Source organism: Podarcis melisellensis (assembly GCF_964234715.1).
Source record: "Podarcis melisellensis genome assembly, chromosome: 9".
NCBI classification, from domain to species: Eukaryota; Metazoa; Chordata; class Lepidosauria; order Squamata; family Lacertidae; genus Podarcis; species Podarcis melisellensis.
The window spans coordinates 78,481,396-78,499,406 of record NC_138541.1 but is presented as its reverse complement, the minus strand read 5'-3'; the positions used below and the strand labels follow the sequence as shown (position 1 = coordinate 78,499,406).

Here is an 18,011-nt window from a genome sequence, read left to right as displayed (position 1 = left end):
TGGGGACTAAAGAGCAATTTCATCCAGAAAAGTGGAGAGAGGCAGAACAGAAGCTGAGATCAGCATGGCACTGACGTCTCTTGACAAATTCAAGGAAGGAAGGAAGGAAGGAAGGAAGGAAGGAAGGGCTAAGGATGATTCATTATTTTGGAACACTTTCCCATGCCTGGGATGGGCTGGCAAGGTTTATTTTCTTCTCTTTTACATTGCAGTTCTCAGCCTTCTAAAGATGTAATTCATGGATTGGACTGAGGACATAATAAGTGATGAACATTGCACCAGGAGTTTCTGGTGCAGGCAGCAATAGAATCGTGGAATCGTAGAGTTGGGAATGACCCCAAGAGTCATCTAGTCCAACCCCCTGCAAGGCAGGAATCTCAGCTAAAGTCCCCATGACAGACGGCCATCCAGCCTCTGCTTAAATGACTGTTAGCTCCTTCTCCCTTAGTCTCAGTATTACCTTGTGGAATTCAACAGGGAGTAGGGGGACAAAAGCAGAAGTAGTTGGCTCTGCCTGTCATTGGCTCTGGCCCCACCCCATTGGACTCCCTGCCTCCCACCCTACCAGTCCAAATGGGCACCAGTCAACACTCCATTGCACTTTACAAAAAAATGAGAGGATACATCTCTGCCCCGAGGGACAAGAGAGACATGAGAGAGAAGCAGAGGCAGAAGAGAATCTACTGCTGCTGACCTCTTGGTCATATTCTCAGAACCCAATATGGCAAAGAAAAAACCCCATTGATTGTTAGTATCATATTTTTATTTTATTGTATGTTGAAAACTTTCAATAAAAAATCAGATAAAATGAAAGAAACTCACTAAGCCTGGGTTCTCTTTCTTTGTCTTTCTGGGCCGTATTTTGAAATATTAGACCCTTAGTCAGAAACTGAAATAAGCCAATGGAATTGCTCATTGCTAGGTCTGGAACTTTTTGTCAACTGTGTATAAAGTCTCCAAGCTGATGCCATCTGCCTGGGAACTGGAGTTGGCGTATTCCCTTGGTGCCAAGAAGGTTCATTCAAGCTGTGTTTCCATTTATACCCTCCCTCTCCCTCTTCTTCTTCACTTTCAATACATATTTGATTATATAAAGGCTTTGGTTGACATTGGTAAGTACACTTGCAATGGTGGTTCTCTTGTGTTCTTTCAAATACAGTGGAATAATTTTTCTTAAAGCTTATGAAGTCTTTGCCCCTCCTCCCAGTTGCTCAATTTTCAGGCTACAAAGCCAGGAGCAAAAGCCTCCTTGATATCTGTGTTATAAGGAACAATTGTTCAGACCAGGCTGCAATCTGGAGGCATCTTACCGCCTTACTAAGGCTAAGAAGGTCAGGTTCTGGTGAATAGCTGTGTGCGTGATCACCAGGGATTCCTCATGCACATTGCCTTTTGTTGAATGAAGAAAGATGGCATATAAATTAATAATAAAATAAATAAATAAATATATGAAATATATAAAAAATAAATTACATAAGAAGTATAGTTTGGATATCAAATAAGCCTTTATAGCTGTTGCTGAAATTCTCCCCATTGGACAGGTTTCTCTGCACCATAGCAGGGATGGAGAAACTGTGACCCTCCAGGACTCACTGGGTATAATAAGTGATGAACATTGCACCAGGAGTTTCTGGTGCAGGCAGCAATAGAATCGTGGAATCATAGAGTAATGGCTCCCTGGCCATTACTCATGCTGACTGAGGCTGATGGCAGTTGGAGACGAACAGCTTCTGGGTTCCCCACTCCTACACTATAGGGAAGACCCTTATACTGACCCATTGCTTCATTGAGCTGGCTGGCCCTTGCCCACACTGGCTGGCAGCACATCTCCAGGAGTTCAGGCAAGGGATTTTCCCAGTTATTTCCAGAGAAGCTAGCATTTGATCCTTTTGCGTGTACAGTCATACCTTGGGTTACAGACGCTTCACGTTGCGTGATTTCGGGTTGTGCACTGTGCCGAACCCGGAAGTACCGGAACAGGTTAATTCTGGGTTTCGGCACTTGCACATGTGCAGAAGCACTGAATCAGGACCCACGCATGTGCAGAGGGTTGCGAACGCTGCAGGTTACGAACGTGCTTCCCGCACGGATCACGTTTGCAACCTGAGCGTCCACTGTATACAAATATATACTATTGGTATGAAATAAGAAGAAACAGAGTTTACTTAATCTTTTAGTTCCTCTTGTTTATTGGAATGTTGTCATCTGTGCCTACATGTGCATTCATTAAACATTCCTAAAATAAATGCAATCTTGTTTAATATATATGGATATTTTTATGCTGAAAATTCCTTCCATGGTTCACCACCACCACCACCATTGCCCATCAAATAACACACAAATAGAGACCGAATCTGAGAAGCATTCAAGAGATGTTTTTAAAGTGAAATTCTTACGGATAGGGTGCAGGGCTTCTGTTGTGCTTACCTTATCTTTAAGGTGGTGAAAGGATTTTGTGAATGTCCTTCCTTTCATTCTACAAATCATCTGATGCAGCCTTCCCAAGTGCCCTCACTTCTTAGAATTCTTCAGATGGGCTTTCAAGTGTGGGAAGCCCATTATGGTCCTGTCAGCTGCACTCCTGATCAGCAAACACACTGATCTCAGGCACTTGGTAGACAACCTTCATGGCCCCTGTCAAAGTCCAGGGGAAGATGTCCCAATGCAACTCCTCTCATGGAGCTTTTTTTAAATCAGGGAGTGGGGGAGAAATGTTTAATGGAAAGAACACACAGCTGTGAGCCACCTCATGGTGAGAAGGTAAGCTCAGCCATGTACCCACTGAAATTATAAAGAAACAATCTCTGCATAAAAGAATTTACAGAACAATGCAAAAGTGAAGTGCTGGGTGAGATGTCACTTCTGCTGGTCAACATGCTGGTGGGGATTTCAGTGTGCCAACTCAAGCCTGGCGAAGTTGATGGGCCCCATTCTGGAGGGGACTATGGATTCAGCAGATCCAATATTTCCTCTGACACATAGTGTTCTGTTTTGGGGGCTAATGCCAGCAGAAACAACACAAGTGGCATATATTTGGGGGCTCTCAATACAGGAGTACAACAAGGTGCTGTTCCATCCTAACATCCTCCATCCAGTGAATCTCAGGGTTAGGATTTCTCTGCTAATCATTCCACTGCATTGCAATTTTCTCAGCCTCTTTCCGCCAATGATCCTGCTATTGACTTTGCTTCAATTGCTTTCATTCCATGCAGCTTTAATCACAGCTTTCCAACTCAAGAGTGATCCAAGAAGACTTGCAGTTTTATTTTGTTTGGGTGGAGAAATGCCATCTTCAAGAACGCTTGCATTAAAATTGCTGCTACCTCCCTTGTCTACTTCATTGCAGCTGTAATCTCTTAAAATTCTAATTGTGATGACATTTTCTCCTCAGCACATGATTGGAAAGCAAAGGAGAGGATCACACCCACTGCACCCCTAGAAGCCAATCACCTTGCATCCTGACACGATCTTCCTTGGGTAAGTGGGGGTTCTTCTCTTAGCACATGAGACTAGATGAAACATGGAAAGCTCCACTGTATGTTACCTCGTTCATGGTGTGGACTTGTCTGCATTAATCAAAGCGAGGGCATTGTATCTGTTCTAGGCAAATGTGGTGCCTGCCAGGTGGACTCCATCTCCCCTCAGCCTTGGCCATTGAGCCGGGGGTGGTGAGAGCTGCATTTCACCTGTAGCTGATGGACTTCACGTTGGCTACCCCTAATCCAGGCTTGGGTCGTTTATTTTGGTTTTTACTGGATCCTGGGATCTACTAGACAGAGCCAGGTGCAAAACAGTGGCTGAAGTGGGCATCCTTTCTGTTGTGTGTTCAGGATCATATGTGCTCATGATGGTATTGAGGCAATTATGTGTGGTCCCACTTTCAGTACAGTGTATTCAGGGTGGTCTTCCTGCTTCATTTCCAATCAGAGCATATATATCCCAGAACTTTCTATAACTTTTCATGCCCCAAATGTTCTAGTCTGGGCTGTGTGTGTTGTCCCATTTTTGTTGTGTTATATTGCAAAAGTGACCCTTCAAACAGCAATAACTCAACAACATTGTAGAAGTATTGCATAACAACTAATAAATCAGAATGATGTGTGGATGGTCCAGAGGATGGACCATAAATTCATGGCCATTATGTCTTTGACTTGTTGCAGAATACAGCTGCAAAAGAACACCACCAGTTTTGAGGCTCTCTGAGCAGATGTACCTCTGACCATAGGCTTAACCCAGGAATAGGCGATTGATACGAGAACCAAGCTCACAAGTCTTTTCAAACAAATATCACTTCTGGTTCCCACCCACCTGCACCTGGTTATGCAAGACTTTGACTAGGGGTGCACTTTAAAAGACATTTTGTTGTGTTGTTGTTTTTATTTTGATTATGTATTTTGTGGTTTTATATTCTGATTTTATTCTGTGAACCACCCTGGGACCTCCAAGTATAGGGCAGTATATAATTTCAAATAATAATAATAATAATAATAATTAATAAATACTTTTGAACTGTACCACAGGGCTGTTTGTCTGGTCATATTATTGAATGTTCCCCACAAAAAAGACTCTGAATGTGGTAAACAAACACATCTGGCAGATTATACTGAACCTCCCCCCTCCCACTCTGATGTGTTAATTTGCCATATACAGTGGTCCCTGTAGTTACGAACTTAATTCGTTCCGGAGGTCGATTCTTAACCTGAACCTGTTCTAAACTAGAGGCATGCTTTCGCTAATGGGGCCTCTTGCTGCCGCTGCACCGCCGGCACACGATTTCCCTTCTCATCTTGGGGCAAAGTGCTCAGTGTAACTCTTCCAGGTTAGTGGAGTTTGTAACCTGAAGTGTTTGTAACCTGAGGCATTTATAACTTGAGGTACCACTGTATGGGGAGTTCTTTCTGGGTAAGTGCATTCAAAATATGACCACAGTCCAGCATTCTGCTACTTCATTCTATATAATGTGGTTGTGGTCCAAATTTTTTGCAGAATGCAGTGGTAGTTGACTAGTATGCAGCATTCTGGAGCAGATTCCCCCAGGTGCTGGAGGACTACAACTCCCCCCGTCCCATGCCATTGGCAGGGCTGGTTGCGGGTGATGTGGGTTGTAGTCTAGCAATGTCTGGGGACCCAATGGGAGGAGACAGGGAAGTCCATTGTCAAATGCTTCCCTGCACTGAAAACATGTAGAAAACTAGCTCACTAGAGGGATGTTGAGGCAACAACTTTTCAGTGTGCTATGTCTCTGCCTGCAGGGAAATTTTAGTGGAGATTTTAATTTGATGGACATTAGGAATGTTATCACCCCACCTGGGGTCAGAAATGTACCATCTATTGGACCAGAACATTTCATTTTCAACCCTGCAGTGATTGAGGGCAGGAATCAGAGATTCAATCTAATATTTTTTTTGGGGGGGGGGGGAACTTGGTGCTCCAGGTGTTGCTTTAGTCCCCATCACTCGCATCCACATAGCCCAGCAACTTCTGGGAGGCCACAGGCTCTCATCTTGTGATTACTGTAATGGAAGTACCGGTAGATAATGTTTGCAGGAGCTTTCCAATGAAAATTTTCTGTGGACCTTGGTTGACTCTGGTTATGTATGTTGCCTTTTCAGCAAAGGCGGTGTTAAGCGGGTGAAGGATAGACCTTGTGTGTATTCCTCTCTCCTCTGCCAATTGAGTGTGGCTTGGTGTATCCTTGTGCCTTTCTGCAGGGGGCAATGGGAGTCGGAGGCTTCCTTTCTCAACAGGAACAACAAAGTGAGCCCTCTCACTGCTGAGCTGTGCAAGATGTCTCTGTTACAGTGACACACACACACACACACACACACTTTTTTTGCTCCCAGCCTCTCTTTTCTTCTTCCAGCCTCTCTCTTCCGAGGACAGTCAAAGGAGACAAGAGCAGGTTGTGGCTTGTACAGTACATACCAAATCCTAGACTAAAATCTGTGAACTGTCAGCTTGATGCAGGTGGTGCGTGAGACAGCAAACATCAGAGCTGACTGGGCTTAGGCAATTTCTCAGCATGACAGCTCTCTGGAGGGAACAAAGGGATCTTTCAATGCAGAACAAAATTTAGTTCCTTAATGAAAAACATCAGGATGATTCAAGCATCCCCTCCACAGCAAGTTGGGGGCTAAGGCTGGGACGTCATACTGGAGCACGACTCATCTGGTTTATGTTAGCAAAAGGTGCTGTGATCTCTGGCTATGTTAGAAGCAGAGAAATGTAGTTATTAGTGTTCCCAGTGGGAGCCTCTAGGAATGTCCTGCACCAAATCTCATTCCAAAAGGTATCATTGATTCTGTCCTAGGGTCAGAGGAAAGGCAATGTCCTAGTTCTGTTCCTATTGCAGTGAAGAAGAAGAAAGCAGTATGGGGACTTTGAAGGATGAACCAGCAGAAACAGCTCTCACACGTGACGTATTTTAGTCCTTGCGCCATGTTCTCCCTTCCTACAGGCTAGGCAGGCTTAATATGCCTCGTGTGCAAGTATAATGGGCAGGCTACTTTATGATTTGCAGCACACATTGTATCTGTTTGGATAGGGCTGAGAGGAGAACCACTGGCATCAGGGTAACAATGGAGGAGAAATTTGGTCCCAAACTGGTTCGTGGATCAGAACGCATCTCACATTTGGGCTACACCCTTCTCCGGATTTTGCTGTGCAGTTTTGGGGCACAGAAGTGACAACCCAAAATATGTGTTGTTGTTTAAAAAATTGGTATGAACTGTGAACAAATGGGCTGAAAAGTACTGATAAATTAATATTTTTCCTTAAAAGTGCACACAGCATGTACCGTTGAAATTCTTCACCAACGTGGGATGGAGTTGATGTAGGATTGACTGCAGGGCCGTCTGTACCCTGTGGGTGCAAGGGGTGCGGTGCACCTGTGCGCTGAATTCCGGCGGGCACCAAATGTATTCTGGGGGATGCCAAATGTATACCTACTGTATACTGGTCCCTCTTGATCAGTGGCAGTGAAAAGCAATGGAACAAAAGTCCCGCCCCCTCCTCCATCACTCTGTTACTCCGCAGTGTCAAATATTCCAAACGAGTCAGGAAACAAAAGCAGTTATTTCCATTGCGTCATTGTTACAGGTGAGCAATTTTCTTTCCCCCTTCCCAAGAAAGCTCAACAACCTTGGCTTTTCCTTTTCCCCTCCCCCCAAAAAGCTCAACAACTTTGAGTTGCCCCCCCCCCAAAAAAATTATGGGGACGGCTAAACTAAATTTGGGGGCGCTGGGTGGATCTTTGCACCCTGGTGGTGCATATGCTAAAGACGGCCCTGATTGGCTGTAGCTGAATCTGAAATGGGACAGAATGAGGCTGCTCAGTCCATCTCCTGGAACATATGTTGTGAACCGCCCTGAGATCTGCGGATAAAAGGCAGTATACACATTTAATAAATAAAAATATGTGGTTGGGAAACCTCAGGCCCAGCAGCCAAACGTGGCCCTCTAAGCCTCTCTATTTGGCCCTCAGGAGTCTCCCCCACCCCACCCCACCTGAAGCCACACCTCTTCTTCCCCAGGCCACACCCCTTCCTGACCCTGCTTTGCACTGTCCTTGGGTGTTTCTACCTGGCTACAGGGCATCCTTGAACTCCGATAAACCTGAACTCTACTTGCATATCTGGATGGGGGGGAGGGGGAACGTGTGTCAAGAGGCCTACTGAGAAATTTACTTTCTTGTTCCACGCACTTTTGCCTGTGACCCCACCCACCAGCACCATATACTCCCCAGAAAGATGCCCATAAAGGAATGCAGCTGTCTGCTGAAAAAAATCCCCCCCCCAGCTCTAGCAGCAGCAGTGATAGACAAAGCCATGATAGGAACACACTTTGGTGAACCCATTCTCCCCACTTCAAAGGTGACCACATGATCGCCTCCCTCTGCCCATCTCAGGTTGGTTCAGCTGAGCAATTATGACTGGCCCAAATTCACCCAGAGAGCTTCATTCAGAAACAACAAATTCAACGTTTTCTTGAATCATAGGTGCTATACTAATAATCACACTAATGGGGGCTTTCTGACCAATCCTTCAAAAAAAAAATTTTAACAACCTTCTCCCAAAACTGAATATGCTCAATAGTCAAAGAGTGGAAACCACAAAACCAGGCGGAGGGGAGGTCTCTTGAATGCCTTAAAGGTAAAGGGACCATTAGGTCCAGTCGTATCTGACTCTGGGTTGCAGCGCTCATCTCGCTTTATTGGCTGAGGGAGCCGGCGTACAGCTTCTGGGTCATGTGGCCAGCACGACTAAGCCGCTTCTGGCGAACCAGAGCAGTGCACGGAAACGCCGTTAACCTTCCCGCCAGAGCGGTACCTATTTATCTACTTGCACTTTGACGTGCTTTTGAACTGCTAGGTTGGCAGGAGCAGGGACCAAGCAATGGGAGCTCACCCCGTTGCGGGGATTTGAACCGCCAACCTTCTGATCGGCGAGTCCTAGGCTCTGTGATTTAACCCACAGACGCCACCCGCATCCCCTTGAATGCCTTAGCCTCCACTAAATTTCACTTAAGCCCAACCCAGAGTGATTCTGGAATGCCTTAGATGAGAGAAAAAACATTTGGAATTTCGGGGAAAGAATATAGACCAAATACATGGTGGCATTTTTGCAAGTGACAAGAGCTGGTCACTAATATAAATATTTGCATAACTTAATGCAACTTACGTTAAATAGCAGACAGCGAGACAAAGAGTGTAGCATGTGGCAGAAACTGAATGGCAACAGAATGGAAACAGCACCAATTAGGATTAATACAGTTTGGAATGGAAATTGCTCCCTTTCTGCAATATTCTTCATTCCCAAAATGAAGAGGGAATGTGTACAACTTGCCACATTAATTGCATGTAGAACTAGTCATTCTCCAGTATGGCTATAAAAGAGAAAAGTACAGACCATTAGGCAGGGCCGTCTTAAGCATATCTGGTGCTGTGGTGCAAAGATCCCTCCGCCCCACCCACCCCCGTTTCCCAGAGTTGTTGGCCTTTTTTAAGGGGCGGGACCCCAAAGTTGTTGACCTTTTTTTGGGAGCTGACACCACGCTCAGACATTATATCTAACAAGCCCTTAGAACAAATGAAAATGAAAAGGCAAAAGAAAAGAAAAGAAAATCTAATGAAGTCCTCAGTTCCAAAGCAAGACTCATTCAAGACTCAGCAGTTCTTCTAATTCAGCCTCTAATAGGGCCTTACTTCTGAGTAGACAGTAGGACTGCAGCAAGAAACACAGCTGGGAATTAGGGCTGTCACACTTTCTGGGGAGCAAGTCTCACACACAGTTGCTTGGGGCGAGGACTGCAGAGGGACCATAGTTGGGTTGTGTGTGTGTTTTTCAGAAAAACGTAGAATTGGAAGGGACCCTGCAGGTCATCTAGCCCAACCCCCTGCAATGTTTTTTAGCTTGCATTGATCTCAGAAACCTTCAGTGCCTTTTTTTTAGTTGGATAGGCAATTAACAGGCTTGTTTCACAAATAAGGGAGAAGGAGGGTTGCTGGCTTGGTTTCGTTTGCTTTTGTTCTAGTTTCTAGCATGTGCTTAATACCGTAGTTTCAGGCTGTGAGCCACCCTGATATCTATGGGTGGAGGGCAGTAGTAGTAGTAATGGGCTTGGAGTGAGTGGGTGGTGGCCAGCTGCTGGAATGAATGGGGTTGGTGCTAAATGGTCTGGCTTGCTTTACAACCCCTAGGGACCCTGTTGGGAGGGCTGAGAAGGAGCCCACCCCAGAAGAAGAAGAAGAAGAAGAAGAAGAAGAAGAAGAGGAGGAGCGATGGGAGGAGGCTTCCCTTCCCCGGGATAGAGTTGCCCGTAACATTAAACACAGGGCACGATTCCAGGGAGAGAAAGAAACCAGGGCAGCAGCTGTGCTACTCATGGCTGGGGCTCAATGTAGCTGAACAGGACGGGCAAGGGGACCCTGCAAGTAGGGCTGCAAATCCAGCTAGGAGGCTCCATAGCCAAAGGAAGAAAGGGGGCGGGTGGGGGGCCCCTCCCCCTCCTTCTTTTCCTTCCTTCCTTCCTTCCTTCCTTCCTTCCTTCCTTCCTTCCTTCCTTCCTTCCTTCCTTCCTTCCTTCCTTCCTTCCTTCCTTCCTTCCTTCCTTCCTTCCTTCCTTCCTTCCTTCCTTCCTTCCTTCCTTCCTTCCTTCCTTCCTTCCTTCCTCCGCTTCCCCCTCACAAATCACCCGCCCCCCTCTTCCCACAGGGAAGGCAAAAGAGAGAGAGCGCGCGCGCTGCAGGCCAGCCAGCCATATACCGGTAGTTGGTGGAGCACAGCTTCCATCCTAAGCCCCTGCAGGGATCGTCCTCCTCCTGCGGAGGCTTGGGAGGCAAGCTGCACACCAGCCAGCCATATGGTTGCGAGGCGCAGCTGGCGGGTGCAAGGAAAGGGGAGTTGGCCGGCAAAGCGGCGCAGCTCCCCCACTCTCTGGGGTGTCCCTGAGAGGCCAGCAACCTGGCGCAAGGCGCCAGTAAGCCCAATAGGAAAGACGCCTCTGCCAGTAGGTTCTTTCAAGAGATTACATCAGTAGTCCTAATATGGTTGGAGATGGTGCTCTGATGGGATTGTTTTGAATGAAAATGACGTAACTCTACTGACGAGTGAGCCAATCGTGATAGGGTTGGATTTAGTCAGGACGCTCACAGAACAGCTTTAGAGAGGAACACCTCTTGATCTGCTGGTGTTCTCATGGATATATCCTTCCCATCATTTTTCATGCCCATGACACATTCTGCAGCTATAATCAGCATGATGGAGTGTGTTTGATGTGCAGGCACCATAGGGAAGAGGACTAATGATCGCCAATCATCTGAGCACTTCATCATCAGAACATTAACAGATAGTGGGTTCCTGGTATTGTCATTCAGCCGGTGTGTGTTTGCCAATTCCAGGTCAAGCCATCCTTTTGCCATCCTGTCCCATAACTCAGACATGACTGGCAGTGAGGGGAGCTGGTGGAAAGGGATGCTTGAGGAATTCATTCTTGGTAAAACTTGAAAACTGACTTGTTGCAGCTCCCAGAATGATACATGGAACAAAATGTAGTTTTCTGCATTCTGGAAATGTTGCAAAATGATTATTGGCTCAAAATGTGTATAAAACATCATTTTGGTATATGGTTATGGAATGGAATAGAATTATGAATGCATGCATGTGAAACTGACATGCTGTTGGTCAGAAACAGACTAATCCATCTATAGGTGGATTGCTGCAATCTGCATGTTTGTGGTCAGAAATGGAAATCAGTCAAGCAAATAGGAGTAGTATTTGTTCAATAGCTCTTGTTGTTTTGAAGTCCATGAACAATATGTAATTAATGATGGCGGTTTGGTTTTTTTTTACTAGCTTTGTGGTTTCCTTTACATTGAAATGAAAGCAAGTTACATAAATAGTTGTGCAGCTTAAGGTACATTGAGTAGTGGGCAGTGAGACAAACAGTGTAGCATTTGGCAGAAACAGAACTGCAGAAGAATGGAAAAAGCACTAATTGCAATTAATACAGGTTGAAATGGAAATTGCTCCCTTCCTGAGCTGCAAAGTCTTGAGAGGGTCACCTGCCTGATTTCCTAGAGACAATATTTCCACTGTTCCGTTCCTTTTTCTTTCATAGGTTTGCACTTGAATGCTGGTTTATTTTGCTGGTGGCTATTAGAAACAGAATGCCAGACAGGGCTCTCCATATGTCTTTTCCGAGTTACTGCTCCCTCACTGACCACTTTGCTTTGGAGGGGTGGACAGAAGCCCATAAGTAATGCTCTTCCTGGCTCAGCTCAGTCTGGACCTGCTCTCCTTTCTTCACTAAAGCTGTTTACATGAGGACTAGGAACTTGCTGCCATTAACCTTAAAGGCCAGGATTCTCAGCATGGCTATGTACCAGATGAGGCTGAACTTTGAGCCAAATGGGGCATATTGAGATGGACACAGGTACAGGCCGCCATAGACTGCTGAAGCAGGGCATGCCATTTTAAGGGGGTGTGTAAAACTTATTTTTTGCTGAAGGCTGAGTTGGGTGGCTCAGAACAAGCCACTGGGCATGAAGGAGAGACTGGCATGGGGCAGGATACCCTGTGAAAAGGCCCAAACCTACCCTGACCGCTGGCTATGTCTTCCCAAGAGAAAGAATGAGCTTGCAGCTTGACTCCTCTTCCTGCCTAGGTCCATCTCTCTAGCAGTGCTCCTGCCTAGCGATGCCAGAATCCACTGGCTGTTGTCAAAGAAATTTCAGGTGGCAGACTATGCATAAAAGTATATTGGATTCTGCATTTTGGCCAAGGACTCTCTGATTCTCATGGTGTCAGAGACCACTCTCTCAGGTGTCTGAATAAGATGAATCTATGCAGTTTTGTTTTATTTCCAAAGCTCTGTGAAAACATCGGACAGTGGTATTTCTGCCAGGGGGAGCTCGTATATATCCCCAAAATGGGGCATTTCATGGGCAGAGAGACAGTTGGGAGGGAATCAAACTTGGCTAACCAAAGATCCAAAAAGCAGAATGGGGAGGAATTGGAGCGAGGGAGGAAGCAAGTGTAAAGGGGAGAGAGCAATGACATTTCCATGCTCTCAGCAGGGTAGGCTCATATTTTGAAAGCGCTCTCTCCCCTCTCCTCTCCTCTCCTGCCAGGTGCGGCAGACTTTGAAAATGCCTTCACTCACACACACAGCCCCCCATGCCCCCCCAGGTCTTCCCCTCTGCAAAGGGGCAGAAGATGGGGAGCCAAGCTACTCTGAAAGGGCCCTGGGCAAAACGGCAGCCAGGCCAGGCAAAAAAACGGCGTTAGCTGCAGGCCCATTGCTCCTTTAAGAGCAGCTTAAATTGGGACTCCTCCTAGCAAAGGGGAAAAACATGACAGCTTAATTGGTGATCCTGGAAATTCAGGGCAGTTGGATCAGTGCTTTTTTTTAAAAAAAGTTTAGGGGTACTCTCCTTTTCCTACTCATATTGAAATACTGTCCCTCAATGAGGCCAAACTTAGATGCACAAAATGTTTAGGGGTATGCGTACCCCTGCACCCCCCCCCCGAAAAAAGCACTGTTTGTAATACACATCAACTAACTTAGTTGGTCTTTAAGGTGCTACTGGAAGGAATTTTTATCATTTACACATTCATTGACATGTAATGACTGCTGTCCTAAACAGGAGCCTCTTCTCTTTTGTTTAGTCCGAAGTATCCTTCATTGTTTCTGAGTGCATATAACTTGTCAGTTGGGAGCAGAAGTCTATATGCAAAACAGCTAATGAACTGGGTGGGATTTGCTTCTGAGTAGGCCTGAAGATTGCAGCCAGAAATGGCTTTGTAAGGCACCATTAGCCACTTTAACTTTGCCTTTAAGGTTCCTGGAGTCTCTTTTGTTGTTTGTGCTGCAAAAGACTAACAGAGCTGCCCCTCTGGAATTTCATTAACATTGAAAGGGAGCACACAGGGAAGGTAATTGATTTGTAAATATCTGTGGATGGAGGAGATATGCATGTCTGTTGGGTGCTACAATTGTGCAAAATAAAGCAATTACACTGGAGGGAAAATACCAGTGAACTGAGGTTGTAATTTTGCAAGGATCCTGAGCGTTAGCTGTTAGCATTCCCAAGCCCAGCGCCCTCACAGAACTAGAATTCTCAAGATTCCTGGTGAGAAAGAACTCATTTTAAAGCAGCCTGGTCTGTATGGGAGACATGCCCTCCATTGTTGAAATGAAGGGAAAGATCAAATGGAGAAAGGAAAGGAGGAAAGAGAGATGAAGAACTCTATTTGCCCCCTCAAGGGAGAGAGGAAGGGCTAATTTATAGACACATGTCTATCCAGGAATGGACTGTCACTGAATAGGTCAGCACTCTGCTGGAGAGCACATAAGAGACGTGGTTAGGTGCAGAGAACAGCACTTCTGCCAATAACTTCATTTTCTGAGCGCTCTGCTCAGAGATAAATGAGAGAGACAACTCCTGGCCTTATCAGAGGCAGGGCACAGACCAAGTTACCACCTTAAGGTGGAGTTTGAAGACTTAGTTTTTTGCTTTGTTGGTGGGGGGGGGGAATGTGAACAGTGGGAGATTTTATTTATTTATAAGTTTTCGCCCCCATAACAATATAGCAGAAGTTAGAAGTCATTTCCATATTATTTGCTACTTGCACAGTGTTCCACTATAGTTCTAGAAGTGTCTGTTACATCGTGTGAAATCTCAAATATAACATGAAAATTAACAGTTAGGGAAATGTCATTAAAATGGAATTAACTGCCCTGTGAATACAACCATTATTTATTCATTTACTAATTACTCTCCACAAGGCATCCTTGTGTCCTTCAATATGCTCACCTATATAAAAACTGTTGAAACAACTGTTCACACACACACGTGATATTGAACTGGAACTTTTGCACCGAGATGTCAAGTGTGGGATTAGAGCCCTACTCTTTCCGTCCATGTGATTGTAATTGTTGCAATCGCAATGCCTGAAGGGGTCTTGGGTGCCCCCCAAGTAAAGAGTTTTTATAACTAAGACTGAAAACAATCCATTTCCTCCATCTCCTTCTATCAAGTGGGCAATAAACTTCCATCTCGGGAAGGGGAAGGTTGTTATCTTGTTCACTGTTCAGCCCAGTGTGTCAGTTTAATGTTAAACAGGGGGAAGAGCTGGCATAGAGATGAGCGCAAGAGGAGCCCCATGGCCGCTGATCTGTTTTGGCTTAGGCTCTGATTCTTTATGGCTAATTACTCCCTGACACTCATAAAAAGTGGGGGAGGTGGGGTTTTTTTTACCCCCCTCCCCTTTCTTTTAATTACCTCCTGTGGATTATTCAGGGTGATATGACTCTTGGAAGGAAAAATGAAAGCAACCTGAGATAATTACCGTATTTTTCGCTCTATAAACACGCACCTGACCATAACACGCACATCGTTTTTAGAGGAGGAAAACAAGGAAAAAAACATTGTGAATGAAACAGTGGATGTATCATTTTTGTGCTTCATGCTGTGGCCACAGACATGTGATCTGATGGTGAATTTGGGGTGACCCAATGCAAAAATCCTGAGAATCCCTGTGGATCCATGCTTTGTAACCACGTTTTTGCACCATTGCAGCCAACAGTGGGTGCGTGATTTTTGGGGGGCAGGCTGTAGCCATAGACATGCTATGTGCTCTGATGGTGAATTTGGGCTGACCCAATGCAAAGATCCTGAGGGATCCATGTGGATCCATGTTTTGTAACACCGTTTTTGCACCATTGCAGCCCCAGGCAACAGTGGGTGCGTGATTTTGGGGGGGGCAGGCTGTAGCCATGGACATGCTATGTGATCTGATGGTGAATTTGGGGTGACCTAATGCAAAGATCCTGAGGATCCATGTAGATCCATGCTTTTTAACCACGTTTTTGACCATTGCAGCCCCAGGCAACAGTGGGTGCGTGATTTTGGGGGGGCAGGCTGTAGCCATGGACATGCTATGTGATCTGATGGTGAATTTGGGGTGACCCAATGCAAAGATCCTGAGGATCCATGTAGATCCATGCTTTTTAACCACGTTTTTTCACCATTGCAGCCCCAGCAACAGTGGGTGCGTGATTTTGGGGGGGCAGGCTGTAGCCATGGACATGCTATGTGATCTGATGGTGAATTTGGGGTGACCCAATGCAAAGATCCTGAGGATCCATGTGGAAAGGAAAACACAGAACGGACAAGGAGCATGAGAGGGGTGTGTAGAGAAGCAGCTGGCTAAGAATGCAGGAGAGGGGTATAACGGGAGGGAGGAAAGGAAGGCAAAAGTTTTCCCTCACCTACCCACCCACCCAAGCCAGCCAGCCAGCTCTCGCTCTCTCTCTTTCTCTCTTTCTCTCTCTCTCTCTCTCTCTCCCTCCCTCCCTCCCTCCCTCCCTCCCTCCCTCCTGCATATTTTCAGCAGCACCGGAACACAGAGACGACACTGCTTTCCCCTCTGCTTGCCTGGATGGGAGGGGATTTGCCTGCTCTTTGTTCCGTTTGAGCAAACACAGCAAGGAAACAGAGGAGGGTGGGCAGTAAGACCCTGAGGCAGAATGCAGGAAAGCAGCCGCTTCCTCTTTTCAGGTTTCCCTTCTCCGAGATGCGCGATTTGATTTTTGCCTGATTTTTTTTTGCCTCCCCTCGCGCCATTTGGCTCCAGGGAACACACATTTGCTCAATAACATGCACAGACATTTCCCCTTCCTTTTTAGGAGAAAAAATCTGCGTGTTATAGAGGGGAAAATACGGTACTCCTACAGGGCTGTTTCTGGTTTTCTCTAAATAAGGAGAAGTACATTGAATAGGGAGAGAATCCTTGATAGTGCAAGGAGAGCAGGTGTGTGGTCGAAATCTGCTTGTCCCCCGGGATATTTATGCAGCCTTCAGCACAGGCTGGAGCTGATGGGATTTCTAGTCCAAACATCTGGAGGGTATCGGTTTGGTGAAGGCTACCTTAAGGGATCTTGCAGATCCGACAGAGGTGTACACAGTTATGACTGGTGTAGTTGAAGAAGTGGTTGGAGAGACCTTTTTTCCTCCCTCTCTCATAATACGAGGATGAGGATGATGTGAAATTATCTTTTGATTCAGTTCACATCTAAAGGCGAATCTCCCAAATTCACAGCGAGTGGATGAACAGAAACTCAGCCATGTCATTTAGCAATTCAGTTCTCCAGCCAAGTGATCTTTGCAAAAATGCATGTGCTGAGGTAAAGCATGCACTAACGTGTGTGTTGGTAAAAAAATAACATAAAAATGCACTGTATTAGAGGGAAATGCTTTTGCAAGAATGCCCATATTATATTAAGCAACATCAAATTTAAAAAGTGTGTGTAAGAGAAATTTGCACCCAAATACTGATGAATTTTCATGAGGATTTTTTTTAATGCAACCTGATGTGGAAATGTGGAGAACTCAATTTGAGATTGAAAATAATGAGATGCTGAGAGAAAACAAAACTGCCAGATTCCTAAAACTCAGGATCACCTAGGGAAGCTACTGTTGATTCAGGACACAGGAAAGAAAGTCATTCTTCACACAGCACCATGACGGAAACCAGAGTGCATGGAAACGCCATTTACCTTCCCGCCACAGTGGTACCTATTTATCTACTTGCACTGGTGTGCCTTCAAACTGGTAGGCTGGCAGGAGCTGGGACAGAGCAGTGGGAGCTCACTCCATTGCGGGGATTCAAACCGCCGATCTTCCGATCAGCAAGCCCAAGATGCTCAGTGGTTTAGACCACAGCACCACCCACATCCTGACTAAAGTCTGCAACTCCCTCACACAGGAGGCTGGGATGGCCACCAACCTAGAGGACTTTTAGAGGATTGGACCAATTCATGGAGGAGAGGATTATTGCTGGCCACCAGCCACAATGGCTGCCTGAAGCAGAATGCCTCCGGTTTGTGGAAATCACAAATGTGGCATTCAGGTCCCCCTGGTGGGCTTCCTACAAGCATCTGGTAGGTCACTGTGAGAACAGGATGCTGGACTAGATGGGCCTCAGGACTTGTCTTATGTTTCTCACAGTAGCAGCTTATCCGAATGGTTCTCAGATATGGTGATGTCAGCAGTGTCTGGTATGAACATCTCAGCAGTTTGGAGCTCATTAGCAGATCATGTCTCCTGTTCTGCCACAGTGAAGGTGTGTCTATATTATTCCGTACAGCAGGTTTTCCCTGGTGCAGATACCTGTATGAATTATGTATTGGTTTTATTTACTGCTTTTTATGTCCCAGTTTTCCTCATAACGTAACTCCTGAGGGCTCCTGTTCCCATACAAACACATAAAATATTCCCCCCACAGGCACAAACACACAAACACACTGCCTTCCAAGACTTAACAGATGGAAAATAGGGGTCAGTGGTAACACCCCAGTTCTCATGCTCAGGATCATTTTGAGAGCCTCACCTCCTCCACCAGGACCCATTTGTCCTCCTCACCCATTCCCCTCTGCTCATCAACTCCATGGGTGGAGAGCAGAGGAGGACCGTTCTTGGGGGAAGAGCTGCAGCTTAATGGTGGAGCATC

The 18,011-nt window shown here is 45.9% G+C and overlaps 1 protein-coding gene and 1 long non-coding RNA gene across 3 annotated transcripts in view; one reads left to right on the top strand and one right to left on the bottom strand.

The window, feature by feature from the left end:
• Positions 1-18,011, top strand: part of LINGO1 (leucine rich repeat and Ig domain containing 1) — a 629,635-nt gene that overhangs the window by 438,592 nt on the left and 173,032 nt on the right. For both annotated transcript variants that reach the window (XM_081925639.1, XM_081925640.1), the window contains exon 3: positions 3,392-3,477. The gene's annotated coding sequence lies outside the window, so the exon portion shown is untranslated. The remainder of the gene's footprint in view (positions 1-3,391; positions 3,478-18,011) is intronic.
• The window catches only part of LOC309378033, a 99,234-nt gene that overhangs the window by 18,922 nt on the left and 62,301 nt on the right, over positions 1-18,011 (bottom strand). The window lies entirely within an intron of this gene.